Genomic DNA, 20,024 nt, shown 5'->3' on the forward strand with positions numbered 1-20,024 from the left:
TACCCGGCGTGCGTGTGCGTGCTCTTGGGTGTGTGTGTGTATGCGGCGCGTGTGCGTGTGCGGGCTCTCGTGTGTATGGGGGGTGCGTGTGTACGTGTGCACTCGCGTGGGTGTGCGCCTCTGTGCTTGATTTCTTCCTGAGCACTTAAGCCAATGCCCGGAAATGAACTCATGCTTTGGCTCCAAACCCTCAGTGTCATCTCTTGAATTCTCTCTTTGAATAGCATACCTACCACCTGCAGAGATTCCCAAGAAAACATTCTCTGTCAGCCCACGGGCTTTATTAATAATTGTAGCAATAGTAGCTGCTGACCTGCTGTTTACTAGACAATGTGTCTGGCACACACTTAATTGAAACTAATTTCCCTTGAATTCTCCTAAGATTCCCCCACAGGGAGGCCTTATTACAATTCATAGTCTATACTCAATCTACATAACCTGGAGGGGTCAGTCTCAAAGGAAATAAATAATTGGAGAGCATTATGATGTCTTAGTAGGATAATACAGTAGCCCAGTAGAAAAGCCTGTCTGCTGGGGAAGGAACGGCCCTCCAGAGAAGAGCTGTGCTTCTCAAATGCCGGCCCATTCTAGCCTGTTGCAGGGTTGAGCGGAAGTGGAGGACAGATGCTTTCAAAGTAAACTCAAGACCTTTCCGTGTATTCCTGTCCGTTAATAAAGAAAGAGATGTGCTCCAGCAATGCTATGTCATTAGAAACCTTCTGTTCCTGGTTGCCGTATAAAGCTGGGGTTAATATTCTTTCTCCAGAGGGAGAAGGGGTTAGGGGTATGTGATTTGTTAGGTGGTAGAGAAACATGGATCACAAGACTCAGCACATACATCCGGGGGCCTTAGAGCAGAGGGTAGAACGCTATAGGTGGAGAAGTGGGCCGGGTCCAGTGTGTGCACGCATGCGCGAGATGTTTTCGTCTAGTTCTAGGGACCCACCCATTGGCTCTCTTCCTGCCTCCCATTTATATTCAGAATGGGGTCCTTGAAGCAGAGTAGCCTCAGTTACCAGCTGAGGTGTCTGGTTGCGGCCACTGGCTTAGCATGATCTACAAGTGACAGCCTTGAGAACAAGCTGTACATAGTAGGCAAGCCTGGTACATCTTAGCAAATCAAACGAAACAGCAACATCGTTGCATCATGAAGGAAGAATGGGAAGGCACCTCAAATGACTTGGGACGGGTCATTGCTAAGTTCATGAGAGGTCATGGGGAAAGGAGACCGAATGTCAACCTTAGTTCATTTTGGTTACCAATTTTTCTAGCTCATTACCCTAGGTCTCTGGATGGGCACTATACATAACTCTCCTAGGTGCATTCTGATCACTGTTCTTCCCAGTATATGGGGAGGTATGAGTAAGGGTTTGGGGTTGATAAGTTCCCAGATGCTCAGTGCCTTCCACTCTGGGTGTTTCCATTCTCTCCCCACCTGGCTCCGCCCGAACCCCTCCCTCCTAAATTAGCTTCATCGTGGTGGCAGTTGGCCATGCACTGGCCGCTTGAAGAGTGGGTTCTCCACTCGGCTCATCTGGCTGCTGAGCAAAGCAACCACACTAACACCGTCCCTTGTGCCGTCTGCCTTTCCTCTGGGGAGCCCTGGAATTCTGGCCAAGCTAGTGAAGACACTAGACTACCGACTACGGCTGTCCACCACCAAGACCCATTTTACCAGACCAGAACTGGGTCTGGGCATTCTGTGCACACAATAAGAACACAAACCTTTGCAGACTTCATAGTTACCTGAAAGGGAATTTTATCTTTTCCTTCGCAGGGATTAAATGGAAGTGCTGGGGAAATAAAAATAATTAGGTAATGGGGAAAGTCCTTTAAATAATTAGAAGAGTTGAGTTTGACATAACGGCGTGGTCCTCTAAAATTATTGTTCTTAAAATTTGTAATCTTAATTTAAAATGCATTTGGATTTAAAAGGATTATAAATGTATGTGCGGAAGCCCAGATAAAAAAGCTTCAAGATCAGATATAACTGAATCAGAACAAATGTCTTTGTCTAGTCTCAGTTCTGTAAAGAAATAGGCCAGAAGACAGATTTGTAAAAAGCAATCTTAATAATTAGTTTCTTTCCAAGTGAAATGTAAAGCTTTGAGTAGCATTATGCAATCTGCTTTATAATGAATGAATTCAGTTTCACTTGTAGTAAATTTTCTAGTCAGCCATCTGTGTCTTTCAAATTGTTATCACTCATAGAAATAAATGTCAAGTATTTCCTACAGGAAATTGTATCTGAATAATTTTAGTTAAGTTTTGATTAAATGGAGTAAATAAGACAGAAGAAACTAATTGTTCCAAATCTGTTTGTACTCCGTAATAACTAAGTTGCCTCTAGTACCCTCTCTGAGATGGACATGAATATATAAAATGGGTATGTCAGTATGGTTATTCCTATACCTTTATATATAGATGGGGAGGCTTCTGATAAAAAATGAAATTGTCTCACTAAGTAGAAATCTTTTTCTTTTTGGTTTTTTGAGACAGGATTTCTCTGTTTTGGAGGCTGTCCTGGAACTCCCTCTGTAGACCAGGCTGGCCTCAAACTCACAGAGATCCACTTGCCTCTGCCTCCCGAGTGCTGGGGTTAAAGGCATGCGCCACAGAGAAACCATGTCTCAAAAACCAAACAAAAAAAGATACAAGAAACAAATCAAGGATGTCTAGGGTAATGTATGTATGAATTGGTCAATGAAGATAGTTCTTTGTTTTTAATTAAAATCATTTGCCTCCCTCCTTCCCTTCCTCCAACTCTTCCCATGGATCTCCCCCACCTTGCTCTCCTCCAAATTCATGGCCTCTTTATTGTTACACACACAGACACACACACACACACACACACACACACACATCCCTCTACATACATAAGTATGCCCTGCCCAGGCTGTGTAATGATAGTTGTCTGTATATTTTCAGGCCTGAACACTAGGTATTAGATAACCAACGGGTGTGCCCTTCCATGGGGAAGACGCTTTCTCCCGCTCTGAGCATCCCTTAGCTGCCTGTAGGTCTTTGCCCGAAGTTGAAGCCCTTGAGCGTCCCCACTTCCAAATGCGGATGTCCGTTGCCTTTGGTTGTTCAGATGTTGCTTTGTCAGCCTTACTGATGAAACTTCATGGGTGTGGGCGCATTTCTAGGAGACTCGATCTCACAGCAAACTTCCTGTTCCCCTAGATCTTCCAATCACCCCACTTCCCTGATGACCCCTGAGCCTTCGGTGCTGAGGTGTCATAAACCATCAGCTGGGGCTGGGGCCCACACAGTCACTTGTTCCAAAGGAGCTCGTTCTTGAGCAAGCCTTCTCTGTTGCCCTTGCAGACAGCTCTGAACTCTCTCGTTGAAACTCTGTCTTCATCACAAGAATACTTGGGTAAACTGTCCCAAGCAGCGGGCAGTAAACATTTGTACTTTCCTGGGTGTCCCGGAATCTATTCTTATGGAATCCGTGCTGTATGTGATTCTTAGAATTTATGCAGCTTAAAGGCTTGGGTGATCCTGCCCGAGAATTTGAATTTGAGTAAAGCGTTCGTATAGGGCCAGTTTGCAAACAGTTCGTGGAAGAGCTTCTCGCAGTGGCTAAGTGTGGACACTCGTGCTTACTGAGACATCCCAGCCCCCATTGCTTCAATGAGACTTGGGCCTGATTACTGTTCTCCTACCTTCTCCATTGCCTGTGCAGTTTCCAGCCTGGGAATCCAGCCCTAGTCAGTCTGTGAATTAATGTGTGCCTTTCCAACAAATCCCCTTTCTCCTGAACTTAGAAAAAGTCAGTTTCTGTTGCTGTAAGCAAGCATATAGTCTTGTAGTCCATTCATTACATCAGAAAGGATTCTAATTACGAGCATGTTTTATTTCTTTTTTTTTTCAGTGCCAGAGATCAGGTCCAGGGCCTCCCACATGCCCACAGGTGTAGGCAGATTTTTCTCTTCTGCCAGCCAGCTCCCAAATCATGACATGGTGACTTATTAATTATAAAAGCTTGGTCAATAGCTTAGGCTTGTTACTAACTGGCTCTTATAACTTAAATTAACCCATTTTTAATCAACCCACTTTTTGCCTTATGGTTTTATTACCTTTACCTATTTACCGTTCAAAGTATAGCCCATCCTGGTGGCAAGGGAGAGAAGCATGGGCTGTGTTGTAGCCGTAGTTAGGGAGCAGAAAAAGATGTTAGGCTCGACGCCATTAGGACCTTTGGCTAGCAGATTGGAAGTCCATTCCAACCAAATAGAAGAGACTGCATTTCCCCTGAAGTGATAAATCAGATTATTTTTATCACAGTTGGAACACAAGTTGTTAAAGCTCAAAACCTGTAGGCGTTATGCTTTATGAAGACTTTCGTTCTTTTGGCAAATGAATTTTGTCAGTAAATGTTAAGAGCTGCCCCTTTTATGCCTCGGAAAATGTGTTCTAAAGCCTTCCCCACAAGATACGTCTGCATCTCCCCTGAGATCTCCTCTACTGCATCCTTGGCTGCATTTTGTTTGAAGGTCACGTTTTATTTTTGAATCATTTGTCAGAGGCAATATGCACTCTCACAAAGGATATGCTAGCACAGGACGGCTTTTGGAACATGGGAAACTTATTTAATAACTCATGGTAATCAGCAGAAAGATGTGTAGATGGTAATATTCAGACCCGAACACAGCCGTTTAATCTGTTCTTCGAAATCCAGAAAGTAATTACGGATCCACCGCTGGGAGACTCTGCCGGCAACGCAAGCATTTGCTGCAGGGGAGAGTTTGCCGGGTGACACTTACTCTGCCTGGTTGGCTGAGATAGGGCTGTTGAATAGCAAAGAGGAAGTTGGACTTGTTCGTAAATGGACCGGATCTTTTTGTCAGCATAAATCTGCTCACTCTTCTCTGAAATATTGCTGCATAAATCAATTTTCTAGGTGTAGTAAGTTAAAATAGGTCTGTGTTCCCTAGGAAAATAGTGATTTCTTGGCATTTAGACATTCAGCTATGACCTTTATTTACCCAGGCCAAGGTTTAAATAATGGCTTCCTTCCCCCTCTGTTCATCTGACTGTGTGTGCGTGTGCATGTTTGTGTGTGCATGCCTGCATGCCTCTGTGCGTGTGCGTGCGTGTGTGTGCACGTGTGTGCGCGTGTGTGCGTGTGCATGTGTGTGTTCACCTATGTGACTAATTAGCTGTTTTAAGAGAAAGGAGGGTAACAGAGGAAATATAATTTTCAAATTAAAAGTCACTGTCAAGTATCCTGAGCTCAAAACCAGATTCCGTGAACTACTACGTTAGGGTAAATAGATGACTTTGTGGCTTGTTTTGTACATCTTATGTCCCTGGCCCTCAAGGTCTTTCTTTTCAGTGAACTAAAATCAGATGAGTCAATATATGCTAGGATCTTTTAGGATCTAAATAGCAATGATTCAAGTCCCGAAGGGCTAAGTACCAGGCTTTTTCTCCCTATGATTGCTGTGGAAATTACGTTAACTGTGTAAAGATGTGTTGCATTTGTTGCATCTGATTGGGCTAATAAAAAGCTGAACGGCCAATAGCCAGGTAGTAGCAGAGCTGGCAGGCAGAGAGAATAAGTAGGAGGAGAAATGCAGGCTCCAGAGAGAAAAAGGGAGCCGGGAGTTGGTGGCACACACCTTTAATCCCAGCACTCGGGAGGCAGAGGCAGGTGGATCTCTGAGTTCGAGGCCAGCCTGGTCTACGGAGTGAATTTCAGGGCAGCCACCAAAACAATACAGAGAAACCCTGTCTCAAAACACCCCCTCCAAGAGAGAGAGAGAGAGAGAGAGGTTAGCGAGGTGCAAAGAGAGGGACAAGACTGGCGCCAGCACCAGGCAGACATGAGAACCAGCAAGTAAGACGTACAGAAGGAAAGGAAGGTAAAAAGCCCTGAGGCGAACCGTAGATGAAGAGAAAGAGGTTCAAACAAGAGCTAAGATAAGGGCGAGCATTTGAGCTAAGATAAGGATGAGCATTCGTAACTGATAAGGAGCCTCCACCTCATGATTTGGGAGCGGTTCGTGGCCCAAGAGAAAGCCAGGTGCCTGTGACGGTGTGAAAATGAAGCAATTGCACACTCCCTAGGTTACGAGATTGCCACAGAACTGACCTGTGTGTGGTGTTCTTGTTTACCAGGCGAAAACTCAGAGAGGTGGTGCTGCCCACATTTAGTGACCACGACCATGCATACCTCAAGCTTCAGGCCATCTGATGCCACCTATGGTCTCTGAGGGCATGTGCAGACACACACACACACACACACACAATTCCAAACCTTTTAAAAGAGTGTCTCCTCTAAGAGCACCGGTAACATTTCACAAGAACAGTGACAAACCGCTCCAATTTGAAGTTAACTGAGTGAAAACTCCACTCTCCGTCCCTCCTCCTGTCCCCAGCCTTCCGCTTACAAAAGGATGAAAAGTTTCCCTTCTGCCTCCCCTGCGTCCTGAGGTGGGCGTTTGAACCTGTTCTCACAGCAGCAGACGCCTGCCGTGACATTCCTAGGGAGCTTTCCCTGCCTGACAGAAGAATGGCTCCGTTGGTGTTTTGTCTCTCTCTCCACTTCTTCTGTCTTAAATATATGCAGGCTCTCTGACACCCTGGTGGCATGTTGTGACCGTGTGTCCAAAAGTATGAGGCATTATAATATCCTTATATTTATATTATTTATATATTATAGAATAACATATTATCTATTATCATGTTACATAATACAATATACATCTATGTTATATAATACTAATATATTATCATATGTCTTATGTTATCTATAACATACATGTTATACTACATATAATAATACATAGTATATTATTAATCATATCCTTATTCTAATATTCTATATCTTATAATATCCGTATGTTAGAGAGCAGATACAGAAAACGCCAGAGGAGTTATGGCATTATTTGGCATAACTGGTGTTCAAATTATATTAAACAAGCCCACACATTTAATCTGCTGTTGTTTTAATTTCCTGATCACTTACAGCCAAGAAAACAATCTTAATGGAAGACTTGTCAGATCCTTCAGTCTGAGAATCCCACCCCTACTCCCAAGGAAGGATATGTGAATGGTTTTCATCTTATCTTTTGTCTATACTAGATGAAATTGTCCTACATGTAATAATCATTAAACGTTTCAATTTTTTCCCATTTAAAAACAAGCTAGGGGCTGGAGAGACAGCTCAGCCCTTAAAGGATAGACTCACAACCAAAATAAAAATAATCTAGACTTTCCTAGTAAATAAAAGACTAGTGTGATCTTCCGTAAGTATTAGCAATATATCCAAATGCGCATGTACCCAAGCTCAAGGATCCTCCATAGGGCGATGATGGCTTTGGACCCGTTCGGAAACGAGCTGAGCCACAACACCAGGAAGAAGGAAGTGTAAAGTGAATCCCTTTCAACGGGTCTGGGTAGTTTATGTCCGAATCATGCCTCAAGGCGTTCTCTATAGAAGCTAATGAAACTGACATTCACAAAGTGGAAAGTCTACCTTCCTGGGGCCGCTTCCTAAGTCTTCTGCCCTCGTTCTGTATCTCCAGAACAGAACTGGTTCTCTTGACTGACACCTCTGGTTTCTGCAGGAAGGTGCTGAAGCCCTTCCCAAGCATCCCTCCTGTGGACTCCCCGATGAGTCCACAGGACAGATGCACTTGTGTGGTTTCTAGTCTGTGTGTAAGCGCCAACATTTCACACTACTGTGTGTCCTGTAGTCACATCAGAAAAGCAGAAACGGTCACACTGATACCCCCTTGTCTGAACTAATTAGTCACTAGTTCCCTACTAAGGCTAATTTCAAATGTGCATGCCAGTTCATTCAGTAACAATTATCGGTTGGTTTTTTTAAAATGGGGGTTACACGTTAGCCAATTTAAAGCATACAATTTGGTTCTATCAAGTATGTCCACACTACTTTACAGCTGCTGGTTTATTAAGTTCCCAGGCATGCCCGTCATCCCAACAGAAAACGTTGTACCTACTAAGCGATTGCTCACCGCTCTCCATTCCTGAAAGCAGAAGAGCCCAACCTGCTTTCTGTCCACATGGGTTTACCGTCCCTTCTGCTACCCCGCATCAGTGGGGTCCTTACAACATGTGAGCTTTGGCTTCCAACTTCTTGACTTACTATGATGGTTTTCAGATTGCTTTCCACCATTAAAAGTAACTTTGTTTTGGTTTTATGGATGTGAGTGCTTGGCCTGCCTGTGTGTCCGTACGCCACGTGCCTGCCTGGTGCCAAGGGGGGGAGAGAGGGTGTCACATTCCCTGGAGCATGGTTTTGAGCCACCATGGGAGAGCTGGGGACTGAACCCCGGTCCTCTGAAACAGCAAAAAGTGCTCTATCTAGACTGCCGTCTTAGTTAGGTTATTATTGCCCTGACGAAACACCGTAGCTACAGCAGCTCGGGGAGGAAAGGGTTTATTTGGCTCATGCTTCCGTATTGCTATTCTCTGCTGAAGGAAGTCAGGACAGGAACTCACACAGAGCAGGATCCTGGAGGAAGGAGCAGATGCAGAGGGATGGAGGGGAGCTGCTAACTGGCTTGCTCCCCATGGCGTGCTCAGGCTACTTACAGAACTCAAGGCCATCAGCCCATGGATAGCACCACCCATAATGGGCTGGGACCCCCTCCATCAGTCACTAAGAAAATGCCTTACAGGTTTTCCTACAACCTGATTTTATGGGATTATTTTCTTTTTTAAAGATTTTTTTTTTTTTTTGGTTTTTCAAGACAGGGTTTCTCTGTATTTCTTTGGAGGCTGTCCTGGAACTCGCTCTATAGACCTCGAACTCACAGAGATCCACCTGCCTATTTTTGTGTGTGTAGAAAGAAGCCTTTTCCTTGCCAGCTGCTTTGGTTTTTCCCCACCAGTCGCCTGGGCTCTGCCGCATTGTAGTCCCCAAATAACTCACAAGACGCTGTATTAATTATGAAGCTGTTGGCCTTGCTTGTTTCTTCCTGGCTAGCTCTGACTTAAGTATTTACCCCATAGTTGTTAATCTAAGTATTTCTCTTACCGGAGAAAAGTTCCAGACATCTTACTTCTCTGGCGGGCTACATCGTGACTCCCTGTGTTTCTCCTACCCAGAGTCCTCCTCGACTCCTAGTCCCACCTATCTTGCTTCCCTATTGGCCAACAGTGCTTTATTGACATATACACAGGACTTCCCCATCATGTATGCATTAATGTTTTGTCTGCATATATATGTCTGTCTGTGCACGGGGTCAGATGCCCTGGAACTGGAGTTGTACGCAGTTGTGAGCTGCCATGTGGGTGCCAGGAATTGAACCTGTGACCTATGGAAGAGCAGCCAGTGCTCTTAACCACTGAGCCGTCTCTCCAGACATTCCCTTGGGGGCAGTGCTGCTGTAGATGTTCATGTGCGAGCGTTTGGGTTTCACCTGTGTCAAACCCTCTCAGCTATGTTACCAAGAGTGGAACTGTTGGATCACGGAGTAGTTTATGTTGAGCTTCTCGAGGGACCACTATAGTATCTTCCACAGCAGCTGCACGGTTTTACACACATGAGCAGCACACAAGGGTTCCCATTTGCGTATACACTCAAGGCCACTTGTTTGTTTTATAAGGAATGACAGTCATCATAGTGGGTATAAAGTGGGGCGTTACTTGTACTTTCCTAATGGCGGATGGTAGCAAGCATCATGTCCTGTATCTTCCTTAAGAAATGTCTACACAGATTCTCTGCTCATCATTAAAACTGGGTCGCGTAAACTTTTTGTTCAATTCTTCATGCATTCTTGGGTCCAAGTCCTTTATTGGATGCAGCTTTTCAAGCCTGCTATGCCTTTTCAGTTTCTTGATGATGTCCTTTAGTATATATAAAAGCTCTAAGCCTGGAAGAAATCCAGTGCACCTATTTTTTGCTCTTTTTCATACACTTGGTGCCATCTAAGAATGCGCTGCCAAATTCAAGGTCATGAAGGCTACTCACTGCTTCCTTCTTAGATGTTTGTAGCCTGAAATATTTTTTATGAAGTTAGCACAACACGACAGGCTGGGGAAAGCAAGCAGGGACCTGGAAAAAATGACTTTGCAGGTGAAGGGGCTTGCCCCCAAACCCGACTGCCTGGGCCTCACGTGGTGTAAGAGCCCCAGTCCTGGCAATGGTTCTGCGTGCGTGCATGTGTGTGTGCGTGCTCACTTACACACAGGCATGCAAACACGTACACACAAAAACATGCACACACGTGTGCCCACACACATACACACAGAGTAAATAAGGAAAAAAGATTGTTTTTTGAAAGAAGAGTAAAAAGGAATGCAATTAATTTATGTACTGATGTTCTCTAGAGATCATCTGACACAAAACCTTTCTGTCTTCAGTAGTGTATAATTAGAAGTTGGCCCTGGATTCTGCTTCCCAGACATCACGTTGCTCTGTTAGCAGCTAATTGACAGAAACGATTAACGGATGATCTAAGCGAGAGAGAAAAGCAGAATAATAAGGCCAGCATAGGGCTTGGAAGGCAGGCAGGTGGTGCAGTGACAAGGGCCCAAGTTTCTCAGATGAAGGCTTGGAGCACACACCAGCCTTCGCTGTGTCTGAGAATATTGACCATGCTTTCCATACAGTTTAGATCTCAAATGTGCTGAAGGCTTGGTGCCCAGGTAACACTATAAGGTTACTATAGAACCTACAGGGGGAGGCACCCAGTGGGAGCTTGTTAAGCCATTGTACATGCACCTCACTGGGGATGGTGGGGCTGTGGTCACCACCGCCATCTTTACTTTGCTTCCGGTCTAAGAGGTGACCGGTTTTTGCTTTTGCTCTGTCAAATGCTCCAAGCAGGAAGTGCCATTTCACCACAGACCCACCAAGAGTGGCGCCAACTGATAAGGGCTGGGGATGTCTGAAATGAGCCAACATAAGCCCTTGCTCTCCATAAGTTCATACATCAGACAGTTGTATAGGAACGGAAGACTAATACACTACCACACGAATGGGTTCAGCTTCTTACTCCGTTTAAGTCACAGGCAGAGTCTTCACTAGTAAGAAGTCAGGTAAAACTCACAGAGATCTGCCTGCCTCTGCCTCCCTAGTGCTGGGGTTAAAGGCGTGCACCACCAACGCCCGGCCCTGAAGGTTTTTTCTTAAGGCTTGAAAGGATTGTATTAAGCAGATGATGTTTGTATGAGAATGCAATGAGGATGATCAAAGCATCATCCAAAGACTAAAATGTAATAACTACCGAACTTGTTGCTCATAATAACGGGTGTGGCAGCATTTCTGTAATGTGTTATCATCTGACTTGCTGTACTCAGCCATCACACTCAGTTTCTAGTCTTCTGCTGTGTCAGAACAGTCACAAATGCTTGTCACCTGACATTGCAAGCTACCAGCTTCTCTCAGAAAAGTGCTTAGTGTGGCAGCTTCTACCGTTTTTCCCCCCAGCTTCCCTCTTCATTCAAGTGTTTGGAGTCAGCATTTGCCTATAAATTACTCCCTCGCGGCTCTGCATCCTCCTAAGCCTCCTATCTGAGGTCAGGCTGGCCTTTCTCCTGACATTTCTCTGTGTCCCCTGCGCCTCAACTGTATCTCTTGAAACCCCATCTGGCGATTTATGTTCCTGTCGGGCACTAAATGCGCATTCTTTGTCTCCCCCGTGACATCCTTGGCCACACTTCTCCCTGGCTTTTTCTGCTCCTGCAACACTTCATAGGTAATCCCAACAAGGAGAGTTGGATGTAATCACTGGCAATTTTTATAAAATTAAGTGTAGCTTGCCCCTGCTCTACTCTAGGTATGCTCCAACTGCGTAATTGTTGGTGATCTTTAGTGAAGATGTCTTTCAATCTTGGGAGGCTGGCTACAACTAATGTTAGCTTCCTCTCTTACCTATCTTTGTAAGCTGTAGTAGCAGACGTCTGACAACAGCAGTGAAGTAGGCTGAAGCCTTTTGAGAGATGCAGCGAGTTTCTTAATTGTACTAAGCAAGTAGCAGCGGCTCCATTGTGAGTGAGGCTATAACAAGACTCAATGTGAGTCCTTGACCGTATCCTCAAATTTTGTGGCTGCATCCTCTTTGGAGCTTTCATTAATTATTATTGCTATGTTTCATGAAACTCCTCAGCATCGTACCTTTATCTGGGACCCAGTTATAAAGTGAATTTTATTTTTGTTTTACGAGACAGGGTTTCTCTGTATTGTTTCGGAGGCTGTATTGTTTTGGAGGCTGTCGGTCCAGTCCGGCCTCGAACTCACAGAGATCCGCCTGCCTCTGCCTCCCGAGTGCTGGGATTAAAGGCGTGCGCCACCACCGCCCGGCTCTAAAGTGAATTTTATTAACCAGGGTTGGTAATGCAAGCTTGGAATTCTATCTACCTGGGAGCCCGTGGAAGAAGGATTGAAAGTTTGAGGCCAGTCTAGACTAAATACTAAAATCCTGTCTCTTTTAAAAGACAATGAAAATGGACAGATATATCCTACACTTTTACTAATTGCATTTCCTTTTGATTCCATGAAAGGATTCAGTGGAGAGAAGTCCTGTGTAGGAGAATTGTGGGAAAGCCTTCACTCCAGCTCTATTTGATCATGTAAAATGACTCACACTAGAGATAAACGCTATGTATACATCTGTATAGGTGTACATGTATATATGGGGATGCTTTCATCCAGTTTGGTCACCCTAAAATGTTGAGAAGGATTCACACTCGAGAATTTTCCTGAAAACTGTAACCCTCAAGATTCTGTGCTCTTAAAAGAGAGAGTTCACTGTTTGATAATACATGTTCTTTCTTTTTTTTTCTTTCTTTTATTATTATTATTATTATTATTTTTTGGTTTTATGAGACAGGGTTTCTCTGTTTTGGAGGCTGTTGGTCCAGCCCGGCCTCGAACTCACAGAGATCCGCCTGCATCTGCCTCCCGAGTGCTGGGATTAAAGGCGTGCGCCACCACTGCCCGACTACATGTTATTTCTTTCAGTTGCCAATACAGTGTCTAAAAAAATATACAATTACAAGCTTAATTATATCAAGACCACACATTGCCAAAACCTTAAATTTCATTTTGAGAGTCATTCTCATCGTGTGTCACTTTTCTTGATTATGTTGTTATAGCTTTATTTCTACTTTACCACTCATATAGAAGGATGCTGTATAAAGGTGTGACTTGCCTCTTACAAGAGGTCATCAGGACCAAACCTGTTTTTTTTTTCAAATCAGATGCAGTGGTTTTACTAATAATTCTATCCATACAACATTAAAAATACTCACTTTGCAGAGGCTGTTGCTATAACAAATTAAATCAGATTTAGGATACTTAAGACAGACTCAAACATGACTGTTCAGGTAGTATTTGAACATTGCAGGAGGAAAACTTTCCTTAGTTGAGACCACAGACAGTACCTAGTGTAGAAGACTGAACTTAATTGCCAGCTGGCTTGTCAGTGAATTGGGAGTTACAGGCTGTTAAAACTGACTTTAACAAATCAAGACGAATCAAACTGGCTCTCGGAACTAGGACTGCATTCTGGCCGCCGTGGACCACCTGTGCTTTGAGGCAGTCTCACTAAAGAGCGATGTTATGCTGACACCCAAGCCATGGCCTGGCTCACAGCGTCTATAAAGGCAAGACAAGGCAGACAAGACGACAAGGTGCCCGCCCACGTGGCAAGTGATGGGGAAACCTCTGAGTCACAGAATTACGGAAAGATTCTGGGGTTATTCTGGTAGCTTCTGTCCCCGGGTATAAGGAGAGTTATTTGGGGGCTTGAGATATTCTTACTACTCTTCAAATCATGTTATGTCTAGTCTTGAGAATAATCTGATATAGGTCAAGATAAATTTTAATTGCTCATAGGAAACCAATGGATAAATAAAACAAAGGCAGATGGTTTACATACATTTTTCTTTCAATGGAATTTCCCTTATATGAGCACTTAGGTCAACAGAGCACATGACTAAAAAAATCTATTTCCCCATCACAGTTAGCCCACTCTTCCCTTGTAGGCAAAGGCTAACGCTGCATTTTAGAGTTGACGCTCAATGATAGATACAATTACTACTACTTCTGGCTAGAGTGATTGTTAATGTCTTTTGTTTGGAATTTGATAAAACTCCAAATACTTGTGTGAGAGCCTTTTCCTTCTAGAAGCCAATTTTATTGTAAAATAAGGTTTGTTTTGTTCTATTTTCGATATGGTTAGGACTTTTTATCTTTTTCTTTCTTGTTGAAACAAAGATGCTAATTGGCTCCAGGGGTTTTTGGATTGTGGACATATTTGGAGGTTTAAAAAAATAAAGTGATGGGTGACAGAGCATGGCTTCTAAGTGAACACAGTGTGTGGCACAGTTCTATCTCAGAGACAGGAAACCCGTGGCAGATGTCAGTGAGTGTTAGCATCTGCTCAGGAGGGCCTGGCAATGCTGTCCTGTCTCTTTAGTAAGTGCCTTGTCCTGTGCAATGAAGTGGAACAAAGAACAAACAAACAAACAAACAAAGAGAAACCACGGGGGCTGGAGAGACGGTCAGAGGTTAAGCTCGCCGGCTGCTCCTCCACAGGACCCAGGGTCCATTCCCAGCACCCACACGGCAGCTCACACCTGTCTGTAACTCCAGTTCCCTCACGCAGACACACATGCAGGCAGAAACGTCAATGCACGTAACATGCATTTTTCCCGCCAGCTGCCTGGGTCCCGTTGCCATGTCAGCCCCCAAATAACACACGAGACACTATATTAATTATGTTTGCTTGGTTTCTTATTGGCTATCTCTGACTTAATTATTGACCCATAATTACTAATATATATTCTTATCTTTCCGAGGACTCTCTTCTGACTCGTCCTTTCCTCCTGAGAGATCACATGGCAACAACTCTCTTCACTACATTTCCCAGAATCTTCTTAGACTCCTAGTCCCACCTATCTTGCTTCCCTATTGGCCAACAGTGCTTTATTTATACCAGTCAGACAAACATACGCACAGAAGGACTTCCCCCATCACAGGCATATGAAATACAATTAAATAAGTTTTAAAAGGAGATGGCTTGTAATATAGGTAATAAGCTGAGAATTTCCTAAGGCAGAGCGTGGCCTTTGCACAGTCTGCAGGGAGCAGGTGAGGTTGATGATGACGGTGGATGTGCCTTGGAATCTTCAGTCTTTCTCTGGATGTCAGTATATTTCATGGTCCTGTGATATTAATCTCTTGATGAGTTTAATGTTACGTTTGTGCCAGTTATCCTACTTTTTCCTTTTTGCTAGGAAAAAAAACCCTGCAAGCTTTCTGTATCTTAGTTCAGATTGGAAATATGGGTCCGTGGGGGGCATGGGAGGATGGGAGGGAGAGGGAAGTGGGATTGATATGTAAACTAAGATTGTTTCTAATTTAAATAAAATGTATATGAAAAAGTGTAATTGAAAAAATGAAAATGGGAAGTATAATTGAAGTGACAGCTAGATCAGCAGGCGGGTCCTTCCAAGAAGGGACTGGGAAGTTTGAGGCACAAAAGGAGGCTGGATGTCATTGCCGCTGCTGTCCTCAGTCCTAACTGACTGCGCAGGGTTTTAGGAAGCAAATTCAGTGGGCGCTGTCCTGAGTACTAACTGACTGCGCAGGGTTTCAGGAAGCAAATTCGGTGAGGGAGAAAAATCTGATGGGAATTCAGAGTTGACTCACCAAGCCTATTGTAAAATGGAAGCGTTTGTATACATTGTGTTTGATAAGGATCAGATGGTTTTACAAAATCATATACTTTTGTCCTAATCCGGCCCATTCATTCCGATTTATATCAGATTTGTTGATCTTTGGGCCTCCATTTAAAGGGAGCTGAAGGAGACTCCCATTTGAAAGTGTTTTCTCTCTTAGGTAGCTGATGAACTGTGGCTGGATCATAAAAGCAAGAAGTCACTACTTCTTTTCTTCCTTCAGATTCCTTTAATTATTTGAGGCTCTGTTTCTGCAAATAGCTAAGGACTAATTTAAAAAAACAAATGGTGACTCATTCATGTCCTCAGCCAGGGCCACTGTCAGCCTCGGGGCTCAGAATGGCAGCAGCACGAGGTTAATTCTGGAAGCACAAGCTGCCGGAGAACGGCATCAGTGCACATTGCTTCTAGATGTGGAGCTCCCTCTGGTTGCAGACACACAAGAGGGCCAGGCTTTACATCTGATAAGGTTAGGTGCTTTGTGCAGACTTTAGGATGGCGTAGGCCGAGTGAATTAGGAGGCAATGATCTCCATTTTGGGAGAGCCCTAATGTAAACAGTCGTCCATATACGCTGGTTGGCATGGCCGGTAACCCCCTAGAGAAAGAGAGAAATAGGCAAACACATGCAGTATCCAGCCAGCTTTCCAGCAATAGCGGCAGAGTGTGATAATTAAGGTAATTAAGACTATGGACTCTGAGTTTAAATTCCAGCTTTACCACCCGCTGGCTGTGTAACCTTGAGAAGTTCTCTCTCTCTCTCTGAATTTGTTTCCTCTAATGTGGCATTCCTGTTCCAAGGAGACAGACCCTGCCCCCCGATACTCTCCGCCACCCTAGGGGCTTCGTACCCCTATCTTTTTTCTTTTAACCGGTCATGTCTGCTCCTGTGGCCACGCCCAGTGCCCGACAGGTGTGGAGGCGAATCTATCACTACAGATGGCAGTTGCGTTGTTTCTTGCATCATCTAGGGGGGATTAAGAGAGGGCTGGTCTGGAGGACTCACCCAGTGCAGGGCACACGCTCAGATGTCGTTGATAAGAGTATCGCTGTAGCCTTTGGCTGTGGCGAGCTGGGTTAGCAGGTGCAGTACAGCAGAAATGTCAGTAACAGCCCGCTGCCTGGACCGTGGCGCCCTGCTCTCCTGGCTCCCAAGAAGTAGGCCCTGACTGTTGTTGGGAGATTTCTTATAGCCTTCCTTCCCTTCTCATGTCTGGCCATACGTAGCAGATGAATACAGGGGCGGGGCAGGGGAGGGAGAGAAAGGCCATAGATCTTTTGCTGTTTTAGTTTTCCTTTCACGAGGTTATGTTAGGACAGATAAACCATTCACCATCCTGAAAAACACAGAAGCATTTGTAGTAACAAATATCAGGAGATCTTTTAATTTCTCCTCTATTTTTATAACCCATGATTGATGTCAACTACTTTTGAATATGTATATATACACACACACACACACACATATGTCTCTGTTTATGTCTATGTCTATGTAGTCCTCAAAGAGCCACATGAGATGAGTAATATCCTTCTGCCCATCTTATAGATATGAAAACTGAGGTCCAGAGTCCGAGACCAGTTTATTAATAAGTGACCTGAGCCCAGTTTAGCTCTAGAATCCAAGATCTTTCTTCCCCCTCTGTGAAAAAATGATCGCTAAAATCAGCACCATAAAACAGGCAGTGGTGGCGCACGCCTTTAATCCCAGCACTCGGAAGGCAGAGGCAGGCGGATCTCTGTGAGTTCGAGACCAGCCTGGTCTGCAGTGCAAGTCCCAGGACAACCAGGGTTCTTACACAAAGAAACCCTGTCTCAACTCCGCCTGGCCCCCAGAAGTCAACACCAGGGTCAGCAAAGTCCGTGACTGAAGCTGAAGCCCTTAGTGTGTTTGTGTAGACATTTGTATGATACATGTATAGACTGTGTGTGTATGTGGATATTTGTGTCCTGCATCATCCCATTCTGAAACGTTAGCCTCTTCTGTGTTTTCTACTGTTTACATCAGCCAGTAAAGTGCTTTTGCGTGTGGGTTTTTTCCGTCAGCATCCCTGAAAGCTAGGAGATTCCTCTTTGCTGACATCAGGGAAAGCCCTGGGGTAGACGCCACGGTTCTGTACTCTGTACACAGCCTTGGAGTTGAGCCCACTGACCCACTGTTTACACGTGAGGTGTGTGTCATCCTCGCAGACTTACTTACAAATGAGTTCTTGTGATCTTCTGAGATCTCCAGATCTCCAGATCTCGGTGGTGATTCTCAAAGGGAAACGGTGATGTCCAGCCTGCTGAGATTCTCACCTTCCTTACAGTTTACTGACGTTCTAGATTCTCGGTGGCTGTATTGTCTAAGTCTTAAAATCCCATAAAGAACAAATAAATACATTTTTAAATCAAAAAGAAGTAAAGGCAGAGGGGTGGTTTTCATAATGGGTACTCCTTGTTGTGTAAATGGTTGGCTGATCTTTCATCAGTGATGTCCAAGGAACATTTTGCTCAGGTGCGGATGCTTATCTGGTGATGTACAAAATGAAAGCTCCTAGCTACACACAGCCAATGAATATTTAAAATGAGCTAGTAGAATCGAGGAACGAAAGTTTTTAATATTTAACTCTGGCTAATATAGCAATGAATAAATAGAAATTTTAATTTAGTGATTCCTGGCTACTGTAACTTTGGCTAGAGCTATCATTTCAGACAACTTAATATATTAATCTCAGACTATTATGAGTTTAAATAGAATAATTAGCAAGAGGAAAAAAATCAATAGCCTGGTGCATGTCCTTTTGTTATTATTGAGATTAGGTTTAATAACAAAGGCAAGGTCTTTGTTACTATCAAGTAGCCGAAGGTGGCTTTGAACTCATTGTCTTCCTGCCTTCGCCTCCCGAGTGACGGGATTGCAGGCTGGAGTACCATGCCTGACTATCAGCTCTATTTAATGTGATCTAAAAAGGCAGTCTTTAATGCACCTCTTGCAGGGTGATGTCTGAACTTCTTAGTGCAAATTAGAAGATACAGACTTGCCCATCTTGGTTTCCAGCTCTTAGCAGCAACTTCGCCTTAATCTAAAAACCTACACCCTAAAGTCAGATAAGACGATTTGCAACCTCCTATGTTCATTTTGTTTCTCTACTTAATAACCTTTCTTCTTGGTTATAAAGATCCAGTTGAGGGGGACAGAGAGGTGGCCCAGCCGTCAAAAGCATTTAATGCAGTTTTGGTTTCTAGAACCCACAAGGTGGTTTACAACCGTAACTCTAGGATCTGGTGTTCTCTCTCTCTCTCTCTCTCTCTCTCTCTCTCTCTCTCTCTCTCTCTCTCTCTCTCTCTCTCTCTCTCTCTCTCTCTCTCTCTCTCTTTTTCTTTTTTTGGTTTTTCCAGACAGGGTTTCTCTGTATTGTTTTGGAGGCTGTCCTGGAACTCACTCTGTAGACCAGGCTGGTCTCGAACTCACAGAGATCCGCCTCCTCTGCCTCCCAAGTGCTGGGATTAAAGGCGCTCTGGTGTTCTATTTGTCTTCCTTTGGAAGTGTGTACACACGGCGCACATATGTCATGCAGGCAAACACTCTTACCCATAAAATGAGCCAATCTGAAACTAAAAAGATCCACCTGCAGATCTCCCATGTTTCCTTATGACAGAGACAGCCTCTTTGTACACTCAGTAACATTTACAGACACCTCTCCTCCTGCATGTGCTATGGCGACATATAAGTCTTTACATGGTTTTTATACTAGACCGAGAACTTTCTGAGGGTGAGCATGTATTTTGCACATGTTATTCTCAACAGTTCTCAATATGTGCTTGATGAGTAAATAGCACATTTCAAATGCATCAACTAATATTGTATTTGACTTATGTTTGAATAGTGAGAGAACCTTGCTGATCCTGTGGACGTCTTCTTAAAGAGGAAAATGGAAGCCCTCAAAATTCAATGGCTTCCTCAAAATGATTGGCATAGAGATGGTTTTCTCTATATATACTAGGCAAATAAAATATGCAACTTATAGACACAGTGAACTTGTTTTTCTCTTTTTGGCATTGACATGAGCTAAATTTCCTTGATCGGTGAGATACAGACCAGTATAAAGGGTTCTTAGTTCTTTTTCTGCTGGTCCTTTCCCTTGTGGGTAATGACATGGCTCTTTCCCGTCTCCCTGTCGGGGTAGTGTTATATGACGTTAATCAGAGAGATAGTGCAGTAATTAGGAATGCAGTCTCATCAGTACAGGCTGATAGTACGTTCCGAGTCTCTTTTCATCAGATCCAGGATGTGGTTTCTTGAATTTCATGGTGTCTGGCAGCATAGAGGACATGAGCCAAAGCAGTTGGATCAGGCACCATCTAGATAAGACTAAT

At 44.0% G+C, this 20,024-nt stretch overlaps 1 long non-coding RNA gene across 1 annotated transcript; it reads right to left on the bottom strand.

Annotated features, from left to right (window-relative positions):
- Positions 1-14,739: 14,739 nt before the first annotated feature.
- On the bottom strand, positions 14,740-18,261 carry LOC121133712. The gene is made up of 3 exons (XR_005870682.1): positions 17,866-18,261; positions 16,675-17,005; positions 14,740-16,266 (listed from the first exon to the last, which is right to left on the bottom strand). It is a non-coding gene; the product is annotated as an uncharacterized LOC121133712 (long non-coding RNA).
- Between the last annotated feature and the right edge of the window lie 1,763 nt (positions 18,262-20,024).

The sequence above is a fragment of the Mesocricetus auratus genome, unplaced genomic scaffold (genome assembly GCF_017639785.1).
Source record: "Mesocricetus auratus isolate SY011 unplaced genomic scaffold, BCM_Maur_2.0 Super-Scaffold_100023, whole genome shotgun sequence".
NCBI lineage: Eukaryota > Metazoa > Chordata > Mammalia > Rodentia > Cricetidae > Mesocricetus > Mesocricetus auratus.